The 17,857-nt window shown below is 37.4% G+C and overlaps 1 protein-coding gene across 11 annotated transcripts in view; it reads left to right on the top strand.

Annotated features, from left to right (window-relative positions):
• RGS7 (regulator of G protein signaling 7) overlaps window positions 1-17,857 on the top strand; it is a 246,294-nt gene that overhangs the window by 159,769 nt on the left and 68,668 nt on the right. The gene's annotated exons all lie outside the window — the stretch shown is intronic.

The following is a 17,857-nucleotide window of genomic DNA, read 5'->3' as shown; positions in this document are numbered from 1 at the left end:
TTTCAGATGAACAGAAAGAAAGGAAAACTCAAATCCTGCTTGGGAATAGAAAATGTCAAAATTTACAGACACCGCTTTAGTACCTATAGCATTAATGTGATACTCTAGCGAAACAAAAATGTATGAGTCAGTTTCTTTTAGTTACGTGTAGCATGGATGGTGCTTACCTGTGTGTGGCAATCGGGGTGGGCTTTTGGCCACTGCTGTGGTTTCATGACTGTGAAGGTAAATGTTTACATGCAGAGGTTATTTTATTTGCCCAAAGCTTTTAGATAGATTTTGGAAATGGTGAACAAAGGTGTATTGTCTGAATTCAGTTGCGACAGGATAAATCAGATTTAATGTACTTAATGTTTTTCCACTGAAGCTTTACCCCATTTGGTATAATGTTACTCTACATAGATTGCGTATGTTAAAGTGTCTCCCAAGAGCACAGAGAGCAGCAGGGCCAGCCTGGAGTGAGCTTTCACTCTACATATGTGCTGGTACTGTTTGAGCAACCTCATTTTCGTGTAGTCACTCTTGAAGGTGATTAACGTGTTCCTAAGTTGGACAGTTTATTTTCTCGCTTGCAGATAGGTGGTAGGCTACATCAGTGCTCATTTCCAATTTCCCTTCACGGAGCAGTCATTTATTCTGATATGTTTAGTACTGTGGCAGCTGGTTAAAAATGAACAGTTTTTCACACTTGCAGGGAAGACATTGAGTTTTTGACTGGTAGAGATGCAAAGATTTCATGGTATCAGCGACAAATCACTTCCTTTACATAGGCAGATGGGTCAAACTATCACAACCTGTTTCATCATATTAAGCATGTCTAAATAAAATTCCTCCTCTCTGGTTGCCTTAAGGTGGCATTGTTTTACAAGATACTATATAAAATAGTTCCGGTTTTTTCATCCTAGTAATTAATACACTGTGCTTGTAGATAGCAGGATTTATGTATAATACAGCATTGTAAACTCTGAAGATCCCTTTAGAAGCCACTTAGTAAAAAATGAAAGGTACTATCTTAAGATGTTTATCAATATAATGTTTCATTAGCCAGGTACAAAATGGGTCTAGTCTAGATACCTAATCCTATTTATCATTAAGGACATTTTTTAATCATTAAACTTTGGAATTACCTATAAAATATTCATAAATTTTATCTGTTTTATTTATAAATGAATGTTTATATTGGAGTAATGGGTAAAGATCACAAGTATGGAGTTTGCTGCCTTCTAGCATGATTTGCTGTATAATGGTAAGAATAAAATGATACTACTGCTATTGGTTCAACAAAATATACGTGTTCTGCAGCACTGTTTCTGTGACCAACCTGTTTGCAATTGTCAATAGCATACTAATTCAAAATAAATCTCTTTTGGTTTTAATTAGACTTTAAGCAACTTGATCTAGTGGAAGGTGTCCTGCCCATTGCAGTGGTGTTGGAACAGAGGATCTTTAAGGCCCCTTCCAACTCCAACCATTCTATGATTCTGTGATTCAACTGTAACTTGTGTGTCATACACATTTCCTGTATAAAACAGAACTGTATTGATTGCTTATCTTTGGTTAAAAACAAACCTTCAACTGAGTTTTAAAATTTCATTTTTCTTAATACTAGCCTTGGTTCCATGGTGATGTCTTCAAACTTCTGAATAAGAAATAATTCATACCTTTAATATTAAAGTCTCCAAATTCTACTCAGAATTATTTTCAGTAGTAAGTGTAACACCTTCACATGACATCTTCTTCTTTCTCCTTTGTTTTAATCAGTAAAAGTAAAATTCCAACCCTGCAGAAGGCTGGAGTTTTTCTCATTAACTCTAAAAGAAACAAGATTAAACTAGATGCCTTTTAAAATAGAATAAGGTGTAACATGGCCTTCAAGCTATATCTCAGGGTAAAATCCAAAAGCTAGTTCATAAAAAGTGTCTGATACGCATTTAGATTTTTAAAATTGAAACAAACCAGCAATCAGTGTTTTCTTTAGAATTCAGTAGGCACTATGGGCTTTATTTCACTGAGGTCTTTGAGATTCTTATTGAGTGAAGAGTAAGAAAGAAGTACTGAGTAGAATACAAAATACTGATTAGAAAAATAAGTCTAAAGAAGTCTACTCAGATAAAAAGTTAGCACTAAAATTATTACCAGATCTAGATAATAGAAGCTGAAAAATCTGTAAGTGTTAATTTCAAGTAATTTGATTGGAATGAACTTCAGATGCTGTGTTGCACCAATTGAAGAAATGTATTTCAAACTTTTTGTCATAAAAAAATTGGTCTATAAGAAATCTAAATTACACAATTGAAATATTTACTTGTGAAGTTCCCTTGAAATACACAGCTTCATCATAAAGCTATGTATAAGGGGAACTATTCAAAACTGATATTGGCTTCTCCCCAGTGATTTATAAAGTCTGAAAAGCTTTGTAATGAGTATTTAGAATCAAATCACAAATCGAGCAATTCTTGTTCCTCAGTATTAATTGAAAATTCTCCACATTATTCTTCTAAGGAACTGGTGTTCCTACACTGGTTATCTTCTTCCAGGTGTTGTACCAATGACTTTTCCTTGATGCCATCACTTCAAATATGGAACCAGTATCTCAGCGTAAGGTGGATGTTATGTAAGGCCAATGTTAAGTTCCTACTGATTCATCAAAATAACTAGCTTCGGATACTAAATCCTGATGATTCAGAAATAGCCGTTCCTCATTGTGTCTGCTAGTAGCTGCCACTTTTTGATTATTCAGCATGGTCAGAGACTATGATGTTACTGTCTTTGTTAATAACAATAAAACATATTTATTGACTTAACATAGCTAAGGACAGAAGTACAGCTGGAGTCATATGCTCTTTTAGGTAGAACTCAGGTAACTTTTAGAAATAAAGCTTATTAATTAATTGCATAAATTAAATTCTCATGACCATCCTAATAAAATATTTAATCTCATTTTTACTAAAGTTACTAGGAATTTTTGTGCTTTTCTACTATTTGACAGCCTCCTTCTGAACCTTTGGGATCGTACCAAGTTTTGGAGGTTTAAAAGCAAGAACATTCACTAATTCCCAATTCATACTGACATAATTAATTAAAAGCAGTTAAATAATTGTCTAGAGGCTTCATTAGATTTCTGCTTCCTTGTTTCCCAGAGAACTGTGTTATACAGTAATGGAAAGCGCAAGTAGGTGGAAGTGAGATTTTAAATCTGGACAATTTAATTGAATAAAAGAAGTTGAAATCCTATTTCATCTTGCCAACAGTTGCTGCAGCTATTTATAGTCAACTAAACAAAAATGTTTTCATATTTACGTGTTGTATGTAGTGTTTGATGACTGAAAGGTTAATGTAAGGCCTTCTCTTGATTTTGTTACTAATTGTCCTTGAGAGGGTTTTCAGTTTTCCCAGAGCACACATGTCCTGTCCACATAGGAGCATAGTGACGATTCAAGATTAATTGAACAGCTGGGTGGTGTAGTTTACTGCGCAAAGGACATTGCTTGACATTTCATCTTGGACAGATTAATATTTCCTAGGTGCTCTCTCATTTCTCAGTATTCCCTTTTCTCTTTTCCTTACTTTTTTTTTTCTTTTTTTTTCCTTTCCCCTCTTCTCCTCTCTCTGTGGTTCATTCCCCAGTTTCACTGCATAGAATACCCTCTGGTTCTCATTTCCTTACAGCTGCCGGTTGGATCTAATTCACAGGTTCTTCTCCATCCAGATGTTCTCCCTCTAATGGCTCTCCTTTCATCTAATTTCATCAGTTGCATTCAGTTACTCAAATTTCACAAATTTTTATGATTTTCACTGTTGTGTAGCAGAGTGGGTGCCAAGAGACACGTCTACTGTGGTTTTGTAGCTGCAAGATCTCATTTGGTTTAGGAACACTTGGATCCACAAAGTAAAAAATATCTAGTGACAATAGAATCTAATTTTTATAGATACTAAAAAATTACCATTCTCACTAAAGTTCAAGCTCAAATTAGTTAAAAAAATCCAAACAATAAAAAGACTATTCACCTCAGTTAGGTATGCAGAAATTATAACAAGTAATTTACACTTGTTATTGAAAGTTTGCTGCTTAATTACTGCCTACTTTAAGGTAACGACTTAGATAACTGTAAAACTTAACTTTTTAATAGCTTTTAAGCTTATTAGAAAGGTTATGAAGCACAACATATTTGGAATATTTACTTCTTGAAATTGTGATATTATTTACATCTTCAAATATAATCAATAGCATGAAATAAAGCAAAAACATAATAATCAACTACTATATCATAGCAACTGTGGAATAAATCAAGTTTAAAAGTTTTGATTAAGATATTTCAGAGAAATAATAAATGGTTGGGTTTGGGGTTTTTTTATAACATCAGTGAAATCAAGTGATTTCTTGAGATAGCTTCACATATGTGTCACCAAACTTGAGGTAACTTCAATAAGGCTGGTTTGAGGAAGTGAGGAATGGGGATTTACAGTTTCACAGCTAAACCCAACATGAATTTTAGTATCAGTGACCACCACTATAACTGCATAATAAAATTAAATGTACAGACAACTGTCTAGGGAGTTTCAGCTGTAAATTCCCAGGGGTTGAAAGTTCATATTAATGAGCTTCTGCAAATATATGCTTTGAACTGTCTGAAACAGACGAAAACAGGCCTGCAAGAAATTGATCAGAAATAATCCAGTTATCCACAATAAATTTTACCATCGTAATGATGTCTGACTGAGAATAAATTAGAAGTGAAAAGGTGTATTTAAGTTTCTGCATGGTACATTTAGAAGGTATTCTGACATGCCAAAACTATGCCTAGGAAGAGCAATGAACCAATAAATATACTGTGATTTCAAATTTAATATTAAGAGAGACTCTGCACACTGAAGGCTTTAAAATATAATAGTGGTTGGTTGTTGGGTTATTTTTAATTTGCAAGACAAAATTCTCTACACAAGAAAAAACATAGGTAGCAATGCAAACTAGTTTATATCCAGTGCACGTTCCAAAATGCTAGAAATTAAGTGCATTTTCTATGACGTTGGTAAGAACGTAAGACAGAGCTCCAGTCAGACCATCTGGACCATGACCTTTTCTCTGGGAGTGGTCATTCACAAATACTTAGGAAGAGACATGCACTGTAGGAGAAAGGTGGTATAGAGGTTCCTTGCTTTGCCTGTCCAGCTCCTGACAGTCTGAATCTGAAGTGCTAAGGCTTGGACAACTGGCCCAAGCCAGAGTTGACCTATAGATGAATCTTGTATATTTTATAACTGAAACCATTGTGCTAGTAGGTATTGTACTAAGTTATAACAACGCACTTATGCTGATGTAAAAAGTGCTAAAGCTTTGAAGTACTGAAGCCTGAACAACAGGCCCCAAGCTGAAGCTGCTAACTTAGTCTGTAATCATTAACAAAGTATGTAAACTCGCCAGTGAAAGATGCAGCTTAGACAAAATATAATCAGTAGTGAGGAGAGAATGTATCCAACTTTCCTTTCTCAGCCTTGTTCAAGGCTGAGAACCCAGGTATTTGACCTTGTTAAAAACTCCCTTGGTTTCTCCCCTGAGCCCTGGCCAGGCTTTGGGTGAAATCCAACAGGAGAATGAAACCAGAAATTTTCTGCTCAAAACAAAGGTGCCAGCTATTCTTGTTTGTCGATCTCTGATATATAAGGCTGGGCCCATTTGCAGCGACTTTGGAAGCCTCACCTACGGGTGGAGGCACCACGTAGGATTTCCCACTTGCCGGGACAGGCTCTGCAAACCCTCGCTGTAACCGGGGCTCCCCAGGCACTGCGGGTCTGGGTGATGGTAATGTATGCAAGTGGTGATGTATTTTTCTTAATCTCCATTCTCTCTCTTGTGTAGTAATGGTTTAATGCATTATCCTGTTTTTTCCTGTTTGCTCCTTTAAGTGCACTATTCTGCTTTTTCTTACTGCATGTTTTCTGTATTACACTGTTATCACTAGTAAAATACGCCTGCTCTTTTTACTCTGGTGTCTGAGGTTAATTGGTATCCTTAATCAGCAGAACAGAACCTTAGGAAATCCCCGGACCTACAGCTGTTCCCAGTTTCTTGTTTAATAGTTCCTGAATAACCTTTCTTCCATCACTTTTACAACACCCCATGACAATATGTTACACAGTTTGGTCATATATTATAGATGTACTTTTTTTGTTTTGAAGGGTTTCCTGATAATCATATTGATTGACTCCAAGTTCTTGGGTTCTGAAAAGGAGCAAATTCTATTTCTTATTCCTTCATCTTCTCTTGGCTAGTCATGATTTTATAGACAGGTGTAATGGTTGTCCTTCATGGACTACTTTCTGGTGATATCTCTTGATGTATGGAAGCCTTTATAGATCTCTTACAATCCTTATCCTCCTTTTTGCTGTGTTTGTGTTTTGGGTTGGGGGGTGTGTGTGTGTGTGGGGGGGGGGTTTTCTGTTTGTTTTGGTTTGGGTTTTTTTTTTTTTTTTTAAATATATATATATATATATATATGTTTGAGTTTAAATGACCAGAACTCTGCTCAGAATTTATGATGTGAGTGTGCTATGCCGTATACTACCAATGCTTCCTAGTTTGTTTTCTATTTCCTAATAATTCATTATGTTCTGTTTGACATTTTTGCAGAATCATTTATAGTGACTCTAGTTTTTCTTGACCATCAGCAGCTAACTCACACCCAGTTACTGGGCATGTGAACTTGGGGAGGGAGGGTTCATATTTGAAATGTTTGACATTTATCAAAATTCAATTCCATCTGCTGTTGTATTGCCTAGTGAATGAGTACCATGGAGTCCTTCTACATTTTCCTCAAAACTCACTTTTTACTTACTGCAGTAATGATATACTTTCAGCAAATTTTGTATATATCACCAGTCACACCCTTCTGTAGATAATTTAGGATGATATGGAATAGTCCAGGATCTAGTAAACACAGCTTCAGTGATTACCCCCCTTCACTGTGATAACTGATTTACTGTACCTGACCTTTATTACCATCTTTCTACCTATTGCTTTTTCCATGATTCTCTATCCCAGATCCACTTAATTCCTTTAGAAATCATTTGGGGGAATCATGCCAAGAGCACCCTAGAAATCCAAGATAATATGTTAACCAGATTTTCATGACCTCATATGTCCACTAATACCACATAGGAACACTCACAGAATTATGAGACATTTTATCCACCAACAAAAGTATTGCTAAGTCTTCTTTTTTGTTTCATTTATCGTTATTTTCATTCATTCTACCCTTTATTGTTGTTTCTGTCATGTTGTCTGTATGGGCATCTGTTGTATTCATTTTTTTTTTTTTCCCCCAGATTTCCCCTAGATATCTTTCTAAAACCTGAGGACACATTTTCCAGCTTTTTCCTTTAGTACTGAGGGTGATTTAAATTGTAAATTGTACACTACGGCTAACAGTTCAGCAATCTAATATTTGACTTGCCTTAAAACACAGAGTGACCATTTTGTTGACCCAGCTAGATGCTTTTGTTCATTTTATCAATTTATTTTAAAGCCTTTGATAGTTCTTGCTGCTGCTGTTGTCATCAGTGCTATCTCTTCTTTCTACGTCTAGATTCTGCCACTAGAGAAGAAATAGGTCATTCACTAAGAACTCTTCCCTTTTTGTGGAAAAAAAAGCCCTTATGAAAGGCTTTTCACTGAGCTATTTTTACTAGTTAGTATCTGTCAGTATTTATGTATTTTTAATAGCAGGGTTTATCTGGCTGAACTGACAGTTCTCTACAATTATCTGTGTAAATCCTGTGCAACAGGGAGAAGTGAGCACTGGGAGGGGACAGGGGGGTTATTACAATAGGAATATATGATGTCATAAAAGGAAGTTTTGCAACATTTGGAAAGTTTACTCCCTCGTCCTTCATTCTGATGTGAAATATATTTTACTTGCCAGTCAAAGAAATTAATTATAAATAATGGATTAAGATAACTCTCTAAAAGTGATCCTGCTTGTAATAACTGCCTTACATTTTGTATATATGCATCTCAGATAACTCTATCTAATGACACGGGGAACCGCATTCCCGTGTTATTCTCTGAAAAGCTACCTCCACACTCTGTTGTTACCTTGCTGAGCTTTGATGTGTGTCTTAATGACACCAATTTACTTATAAAGCTTTTAACTCCTGCTGGACTTTAAAAGCACAGCATTCTTCCCATTGAAAGAAATACATTATTTTCAGCATTTTATGCTCTCAGTTTGCTGGAAGTATGAAAATTGGTATAAAGAGGATTGTATTCTTCTTTACTGCACTGAGTGCAGTGAAAGAGGCAGTTATTTTTCTAGCTGCTGCTGCTTGTTTTTACTATTATCTGAACTGCCTGGTCATAAGTGGGTGTTCTGTGATTATGATAGCAATGCATCACAATGATACAAAATTAATGGTTGATGTAGTAGCAATTGATATCAAAACAGACTTAGAGACTAAAAAAGTGTCATGATTCATCTTAACTAGCTGTAATCATAGCAAGAATTTAGTGCTACCTATTGCTTACCTTCACACCACTTCAGAAACTCCACATCAGCTGACATCCCTCTGATTCAACAATATTCTGTAGTTCCTTCAGGAACAAATATTTTGTGCACTTAAAAAGCCTGTGCCCACTCTTGTAGTTTGCTGGCCACAAATCCAAGTGGTGCATCAACCACACCAGTTATCCACATGTCCTGGAACTGCCAAGCCTTAAACAAGGTCTCCTCCTTTGAAACCCCACCACAGACATAAGCCTGGCTGTGGCAATGCTTATTGATCATATGCTTGGAGTGTGCTCTTGATGTGCCTGTGATGTCCAAAGACAGCTCACTGAGAGGGCAGTTGGGAGGTGGCTAACAGTGCTTTACCTTGCATGGAATAAAAAAAAAGGGAGAAGCAGCAACACTGTGCTGAGGCCAGGGAAGAATACTGTCATACAGGGCACCATGTCTGAGGGAGCTGTCATGTGAAATACAGTTCCTGCCTGACACTCGCTTGCACAAATTCTTGGATGTCATGTGCTGTGAAGAGTGTATCACATAGTTCCCCACTGAATGTTTGCTGCCAAAGAATTTGATTACACATCTGCAGACCCAGCCACTGGAGGAGAAGAAAGTAAGAAGATCTGGTGTACTAGCAGCAACTGACAAGCAGTATACAAGAAAATCTAAAACAAAAGCACAATAATTCTACTACTGAGAAGAATTAGTCTGTGTTCAATATTTTAGGTCTTTTATGGATGCTTGAAATTGTGGACAAAATTTCATCAGGGAGAATTTTTAAAAGTATAGTATTTGCAGTAATGGGGTTTTTTGTAAATATTCTTTTTTGCCTTTAACACTTTTGCTCAAAAGGGTGCATATATGACTTTGTATATTAACACAGAATTTCATACTGGAGGAGGGAATGAGTGAAGTGTTAGGAAATAGCTTATGAAGACAAGTTTAGACTGTCATTAGGGAAAACAAGACACACAAGTTTTGATCTTCTGTATTTTGCCCTGTAGGAGCATAGGAATCAAAGTTCAAACTAGAACTTTATAGTTTCAGAGGAAGTGCCAGTGGGAAAAACGGGAAAACCATACTTCAAAGGAGTCTGGATTTCATCCTTCTATCATTTCAATTTAAAGAGACAAGAGCTATCAGTAATAAAATAGCAAAAAGCCTGTGATTTCTGCAAAATTGAAACTAGAAAAATTTAAGAACAGTGATAGTGAAATTAGAAGTGTTTGATAAATGCTGAGGGGTTGGTGGGTACAGAGCTAAATTCCAACATTGGAAGGCCTGATTGCTCGTGTAATATTGGTAGGTACTTTAAAAATAAAATCGAGGAGAGAGATGACAGGGAGGCTAAAGGCAATTTCAAACACATTTAGGCCACTTTGCATCATCGCGTGCAGAATGAACTGGTTATGTAGTGACCAAATTATGCCATGTTCTGTTTCCAATGGTAGTTGTCTAGTTGATGCTATGCGGCTTGGATTCATTTCTTCCACCCTGTGTAGCTGCATATTTCCAGTATGCTAAAAAAGCACACCAAACAAATACTTCAGCTGTGAAGGTATAGCACTGCTCAATGCCAGCACCTCACTCCCCATTTGTCTACCTCAAGAAACCTCAAGTTGCAACAGTTTTGTTTTTCTTGTTTTTTTGGGTTTTTTGGTCAATATTGAAGGTATGGTGCTCACCTCAAATCGTTACATTATATTTTGAGGTCTCAGGCATCTGCCTTTCAAGGTACAACTTTATTGAGAATAAAAGCCAAACTTTAGTAGGAGGTAGCAATAGTTAATGTGTGAATCACTTGAAATCCAGTGGGAAATAATCACATTAAAAATGTAACAGACAATACTTAAAATATAAAAATATATATGTGTATAAATGTAAATTGTGTAATATGTATATTGTGTAGTTGTGTAATATTGTGTAAATATAAATTGTGTAATATATAATATATCTAAATGTGTATAAAAAATAAATATATGTGTATGTGACACACTATGTTATAGATCAGCTCAGACTGCGCGAGTGGACATTACAGTTCCTTGGGCAAATGAGGATTTATGGCACATTTCTGATAGGTTTTTCCCCCTTACCTGCTGAGCAATATTCCTAACGATGCCTCTGGCCTGCTGATGGCATCAGCAGCTACTGTCTAGCACACAGCACAAGCAGAATCCTACCTATTTAGGTAATCTTCTGTGGTGACAGATAACTTGTTTTGTGATGGGTATCTTGGAATCAAGCATGAATATCATTTAAACTGTGTTTGGATAAATAGTGCCTCTTCCTTCACTGACTCTTTTGGCCTCCCTGAAATGACTTTCACTGAGTGCTGCTCCCTTTGCAAAGTTGATCCTTCAGATGGGACAAAAGAGAGAGGTTTATAGTGACGTGGGTGTTCAAGAACTTTTCTAGCTGTTTTATTTTCCCCTCTTTAAATGCCACAGTCAGGCCAAGAGAGCGAGTCTCTCCTACGCTCTGTGTGAGCGTGAGAAGCAGGTTGTATTTTATTACTTTAACTTAAAGTTAATCTTTTGCAGTTTGTGTTCATGCTGGCAATGAAATGACAGCAGGAGTGAGGTGAGAGTAAGTGATAATGTCTTGGCATTCGACACTTAAAATGAATGTGTGCTTGTGAAGTTCTGACTCATTAATTCTTTTTCCAAGCAGCCGTGTGGCTTAGCAATGCACTTCAGTACTGTGATGTATTTTAGACTAGACAAATAACCCAGAATAAAAAAACACTTTATGGTTTGATGGAAAAGGAGGATTTCATTTGTTTGACATTTTTATATCAAAAAAGTATATGAAAGTATCAAAAAGTATATTTTGTATCAAAAAGTATATGAAAAACTTGCAAGGTTGGGTATTTCACTGTCACATCATATAGCAGTCTTAAGGACACAGAATGCCCCAAGCCACATTCCATGGCTCCAGGGCTGAGCTGCACAAAAGAACATAAAACTCCATTTTAAAGTGGAGCAGAACTGGGAAACACCCTATTTCCCTTTCCTCAGTCCCTCAGAGATTATTGCAAGCCACTTCAGATGTTGTGACACTGTATTTTACTACATTAACTACATAACTACATACATTAACTACATAATTAATAGTATGATACTATAATTTACTACAAATAACTACATTACCACAGTAAACACCCTGGATGTGTTTAAGGGCCGTTTGGATGAGCTGTTGGGGGATATGGTGTAGGGGAGAACTTTGTAGAGTAGGGCTGATGGTTGGACTCAGTGATCCCAAGGGTCTTTTCCAACCTGAATGATTCTGTGAGTCTGTGATTCTAAACATAAATATAGAGACCGCATTACCTGAAGCCCTGAGATGCATAAGTAAAGTGGAATACACCATAATCCCTGCAAACATATCCTTTAAGGGGTTTCAAAGCACAAACCCATGTTTATTCCAAAGAAAAACAAGGAACATCCATCCTTTTTAATCCTCTCTTGTGGATGTTATCATAAGAAACATCTTGTACCACTGACAAGATACCCTGTAATTTAAAATGAACAAACTATCATTAATCCATACAATAGTTGTTACAGTAAGGAGAAAGCTGCACTATGTTTAAAAAGAAGATAAAATGAAAACAAGAGAGTGTATTTTTCATTCTTTAGATTTCATCAGGTTTGCATTGTCCCAAAGCACTGAAAATGTCTGACTCTCTTGTATAACAAAGTATATTAAAAGTGACTAGCATTTAATCCATCAAGATCACTCTCCTTGTAATGGCACAGCAGATGGCTGGGCAATACTACTTCTCACAAAAATGATTGCTAATCAATCTATGTACCTGTGTTGTTCACTTCACCCACTCAGCTAGAGTTCAACAGCATAGTGAACCATGGAATTCTGAGCTTTTTCTGAGCTTTTAGCCCCACAATAGACGTTAAGAATCAAACACATTAAGAATCACCCAGAGCCACATTTTTAATTTATATAAAATATTCCATATCCTGTTGAAATGCAACAGGCTCATAAAGATGTATTTCGGTCCTTCACCTGAGGCATATCTTTTCCATTTGCTGTTAGAACTTGCAACACTGTCCTTTTTTAGCTATGAAAAGTTAAAACAGTGGTTTGAATAAATTTGTTTATTGAATATGCTGTTCCACTTTTCAACATTATCACTGATAGGAAGTATACCTGGAACCTCAGTTTAGATAATTGTCTCCAAAACAAGCAGTCAAGAAAAGAGGAAGCTGAAGTCTACTCTGTTCTACCAGTTACACCTCAATGAGCTTTGTCTCCCTTCAATTTTTTGTGCAATGTCTCTGGCTGCAGTTTTTATTCATTATATAGCAGTTGACTGTGTTTTGAATTACACCTTCTCAGTGAGGCTATCTGGGTCTAACTGAGAATGGAGCTTACATTGCACATTCTTACACACAGTGGCTGAAGACTGAATAGTTGTGTAGATACCACTTTTCTGTGTGTGTCTGTGTATACTTGCCATCTGAAAAAACATTATTTTCTTGCTTTTAGTCTATGTTCCTCTGATTTTTTGAATTTGTATTTAGAATACATTTAAACATTACTCTTTCTACCTGGGAACCTTTATATTTAAAGGTACTTTTTCAGGCTTCTTCACTAATAGACCTCATAGTTTTTGATGTTAATCTCCATCTGCCATTCTGGGTGAAATATGCTTCTTTAAGTGAAAATCCCTTAACTTCACATGCAGGAATAGCTGGGGGATGCAGAAGCTGTCTGAACTGAACTTCCAGGCATTTAGACATGTAGGACTAATCTGCTGACAGCTACATTTTCAAGCTTGTGGTTTTGTTCCCTAAATCTTAGTGTTCTACTTCAGTGGCTTCTTACGGTATATATTTTTCAGTCTGATTTTAGTAAACTGAGATGTATATCGAAGTGTTGCTTTTGTTGTGTCTGTAATACACTGGACAACTTTTCGCTCGGAGATTAGAAACCTCCTGAGAGCTGTTTTTTTTCTGTGCAGAAGTTCTACTGCTAGTGCAGAGAGCAGCAGCATTAGTCTCCTACCAGTCTGGTGTGAGACAGGGTTACAATTTTGCGGACATTGTTCTGTTTGAGCTGTATTTGACTTATAGGTTATTCAATCTCTGTGCAAAGATTATTGATAATGCTTTGGTTATTTCTCCAGTGCCAGATGATACCAACGGAGAAGATATTAGACTTTCAAACGATTGTCTTTATTCTTATACCATGTGTGAATGTGTGATTTTTTTTTCCTCTCTCTTTTTTTTTTTTTTTTCTTTTAATAAAGCAGATACTGTTCACGTTTCTATGTATGAGCTACAGTGGATCTTAGGTTGACACTGAGAAGGTATATTTGTGCATTTATATTTATGCAATGCTGGAATAAGTTGCTGGATTGATAGCCATGAAGAATGTCTATTAGCTGAAGGAAAAAAGAAAAGATGTAGCAAGTTTACATGTCCCTATTAACTCTTACTGGCTAAAGGAACAGAGAGATACTTTAACACTGAATTAGTGTAAACTCATCCTAGCTCAATGAGATTGCCTGAGGTGAGAGTAAGACCACCTTAGTCTCCATACACAACTGAAAAAGAGATGTAGGCTCCCGTTGGGAATGATTCAGATCTTAAATTACCTTAACTGGCTTCTGGAGAAGACCAGGTCACTCCTTCCATTTTTTGCGTAGAGAACTAGTAGTGACTATATACTTGCTTATATGACTCAGTGGTCAGTGAGAGAAATATAAAATCTTCCTCCTACTGAAACCAACCTCGCCAGGATTGTAGGCTGCTCTGGCAGGAGGTTTCAAATAATTTCTTCTCCAATTCTCTTCATCCCTTTTTTCTACTCTTTGTTTCACTTCTGCTTTAACCACCTAGAGTCACAAAGTTGTAATATAATTCAGGTTGAGAGGGACCTCAGGAGGACTCTAGTCCAACCCCTTGCTCAAAGCAGGGTCAACTCTAAGGTGAAATATGTTTCCTGGGACTTTATCTGTTCAGGTCTTGAAGCTCTCTAAGGATGCAGACTCACAGCCTCTCGGGGAAGCCTCTTCTGCTGCTTGACTGAAGTCAGAATCATTCCTGGTTTAGTTTATTACTACTGTCTCTTTTTTTTTTTTTTTTTTTCTTTTAATGCCTTGCAACTCCGTAAAGATCTTGGCTTCCTCATTTGGTAATGTCCTTTTAGGCATTGGAAAGTTACTGCTAGGCACCCCTAATAACTTAGTTCTCTGAGCCCGACCAACCCCAGCTCCCTCAGCCTCTCCTTACAGGGTGCGTTCTCCAGCCCCAACCATCTTGGTGACCCTCCACTGGACTAGTTTAAGTTTATTGTTGTCTTTCTTGTATTGGAGTGGACAATTTATTCCCAGCTGGACATACTAGTCCAGATATTGTCTAAAGATTGCTGGGTAAAGGGTAGTAATGTGAGCTCCTTTTGCTCCTGAAAAATATTACAATTCAGAATCCAGGAAGAACATGAAACAAATCTGAAGCCTATTTAGTTTCTGCTAAATCTGAAGAGAATGCTCTCCCATATCTGTCAGAGCTCCCTGGCAAGCCCTGACACCCTTATCTAAGAAATCCTTTCTCTAAAAAATGTCAGCACATTTCTTCCTTTGTTTTTCTCTCATTCCATGCAGATACATAATACCTGCAAAAAGAAAGTTTGGGGAATTGTCAAAAAGTTGCAGTGTGGAGAACAAAGAAAAACTTAATAAAATTAAAAGGTAAATGTAGTGAATGAAAATGAAAAGAACCTTAGCAACTGACTCAATACAGAAAGTGTTGACTCAAAATTTCTGACCCAAGGGATAATAGAATTTAGTGGCTTGAATAAGTTAATAACAACAATATATGGACTTACGTTAATTAGGATTGTGGGAGAGAGGCAAGTCAACATTGGCCTGTTAGCCCTGCGCAGCTGTGGGAGAGAGGCAAGTTAACATCAGCCTGTCAGCTCTGCGCAGCCCCTGAGAAGCAGCTAGGCTTTGATGAGAAACAGACCTTGGAAGAAAGGTAAGAAACTGCTGAGTTGTGCTAAGGTGGCATGGAAAAACAACAGACAGCTGCAACTCTGAACTATGGAAAAGTACTGAACTGTGAGAAGTTACCACTGCGTGAACAGTGCATGAATAAGAAGTTGATTGGTCTGCACAGTGCATGTTAGAGTGGTCTTATGCTGATAGGAGAAAAGGTTGATAGCTGTCTATTTGCTGATTTGCTAATTATGAAGTAAGAGCTTTGGCGAGAGCGTAAGTATGTACTATTGGAAAAATAAACAGCTTTGCTTGATAACTTTTATAGAGTTGTGCAAGTCCATTATTCTCCTGCAAGGATAAGGTTCAGATGGGGACTTGCAGACTTCTCAAGCACAAGTGAAGCAACTACCTTCCTTTTGTTACAGAGATTTCTTGTAGGCTTGAAATTGGGAGAAGTCTTGTTAACAGGATTGTGGCATTTTATAGCAGGCCAGAGAGCTCACTGCCAGAGACGGTGTGTTGGATTTTCTTAGTGGCTCTGCTGGAGCAGCAGCGACTAGTTTGCTAAACACAGAGATCACAAGGATTATTTGGTATCATATAAATTCTGGTAGGATTATATGCTCTTAGTTAAGTACTGTCCAGATCCTCTTTCCTGCTCCTTTTCACATGCTTGCTGGTTTTAGATTAGCTTAAAAATGTCCCCCTCCACACCCTGTGTCTCCTATACCAGTGAATGTCCCCAGGTAAGCAAAAGGGTAAGGGGGAATTTTTCTGGGATGTTGATAAAGTACAGGTAAATAAATAAGCCTGTGTTTCCTTCTTATATCCAAAATAATAATGGGTGAAGCATAAGTGAATCCCCCCTTTCTGTGTATGTTATCAAGAACACAGATATCAGGATTCACATTTCTTTCTGCATAATGTTGCTGTGACTGCTGGTCAGATGCTGCAGTGATGTTTTAAAGAGGCAGGACAGGACAGACCTGTGCTGCAACATTTATGCTTGCCATTGCTGAAAGCCAAATAACAGGCAATAGGAACAAATGAGCCCTTTTTAGAGGATGGATATGAATCTGTGTATGTTGTGGTGCTGTAATGTTTTTTTCATCGTGCAAATGCTCATCCTTACTGATCCTGCATACCTTCTGGATTCATGCTGAACTCGTATTTTAGATCAAAGATCCCTCATTTTTTAGGCAGATCTTGCTGTTTCCATCTTTTTTCTCTGCCTTTTTCTTCTTCCCCTTTCCCACCTTCCTGTTACTACCTAGGTGTCCAACATGGCCTTTTCATCAATCTTTTTCCTTTTCTCATCCCTGATGTTGTCCTGCAGCGGTGTTGTCCTTTCTAGAACCAGCTCCTATAACTAGTGGCTTTGTCATATAGCTCAGAAATGCTTGTGTTCCTTTCCAGGGCTCATCTTTTAAAATTAGGATGCTTCAGTGGTTATGAACTGGTATTAGTAGATTATGCTATGAAATTGGTAATGTTACAGCAGAAATTGCTGTGCAGCTATTTTAGGAATAGGTACTGAAGTTGCTACAAGGTTGATAAAGAAATATGGTAAAGAGATAGTAGGACTTACATACTGCAACAAGAGCATGACTCTAATGCTGTTGTATCCCTACAACATCATGTTCTTTTCAGCCAAATAATGGCAGTACTGAGTAAGAGACTCCAGGGACTGACACTGGACAGTGATTCACTGAAAATACAAGATCACATACAAACCTGACTGTTACATATTATGGTTTTATTCATTAAAGTGAATTGAATGCATGATGTGTGCGTCCAGTTCTGGACTCCTTGCTACAAGAGAGACATACACACACTGGAGAAGGTCCAACAGAGGGCCACAAAGATAATTACAGGCCTGGAGTATCTCTCTGATGAGAAAAGATGCTGTTTATTCTGGAGAAGAGAAGGCTCAGGTAGAAGCTCATCTATGTGTATTAATACCTGGTGGGAGGGTGTAAAGCAGGTGGAATCAGGCTCTTTTTAGTGGTGCCCAGTAACAAGACCAGAGTCAATGGGCACAAATTGAAACACAGTAGATTCCCTCTGAACATTGGGAAACACTTTTTTACTGTGAGGGTGACCAAGTATTGGCACAGGTTGCCCAAAGAGTTGTAGAGTCTCCCTCCTTGGGGATATTCAGAAGTCAGCTTGACAGGGTCCTGGGCAGCTGGCTGTAGGTGTTCCTGCTTGAGATAACCTCCAGAGGTCCCTTCCAACCTCAACCATCCTGTGATTCTGTAATCCTTTGTTACTTTCCCAGTAATGAGAAACTTTTAAGGAAATCTGTCATTTACTATAGTTCTGATAAAGCTAGTGAGTAAGATATCATGCAATTGGAATCAACTATTTTAACATCACGTTAACGTCACGTAAT

Source organism: Athene noctua, chromosome 1 (genome assembly GCF_965140245.1).
Source record: "Athene noctua chromosome 1, bAthNoc1.hap1.1, whole genome shotgun sequence".
Classification (NCBI taxonomy): domain Eukaryota; kingdom Metazoa; phylum Chordata; class Aves; order Strigiformes; family Strigidae; genus Athene; species Athene noctua.
The sequence above is the reverse complement of the archived record's forward strand: the minus strand, read 5'-3'. Positions and strand labels throughout refer to the sequence as shown.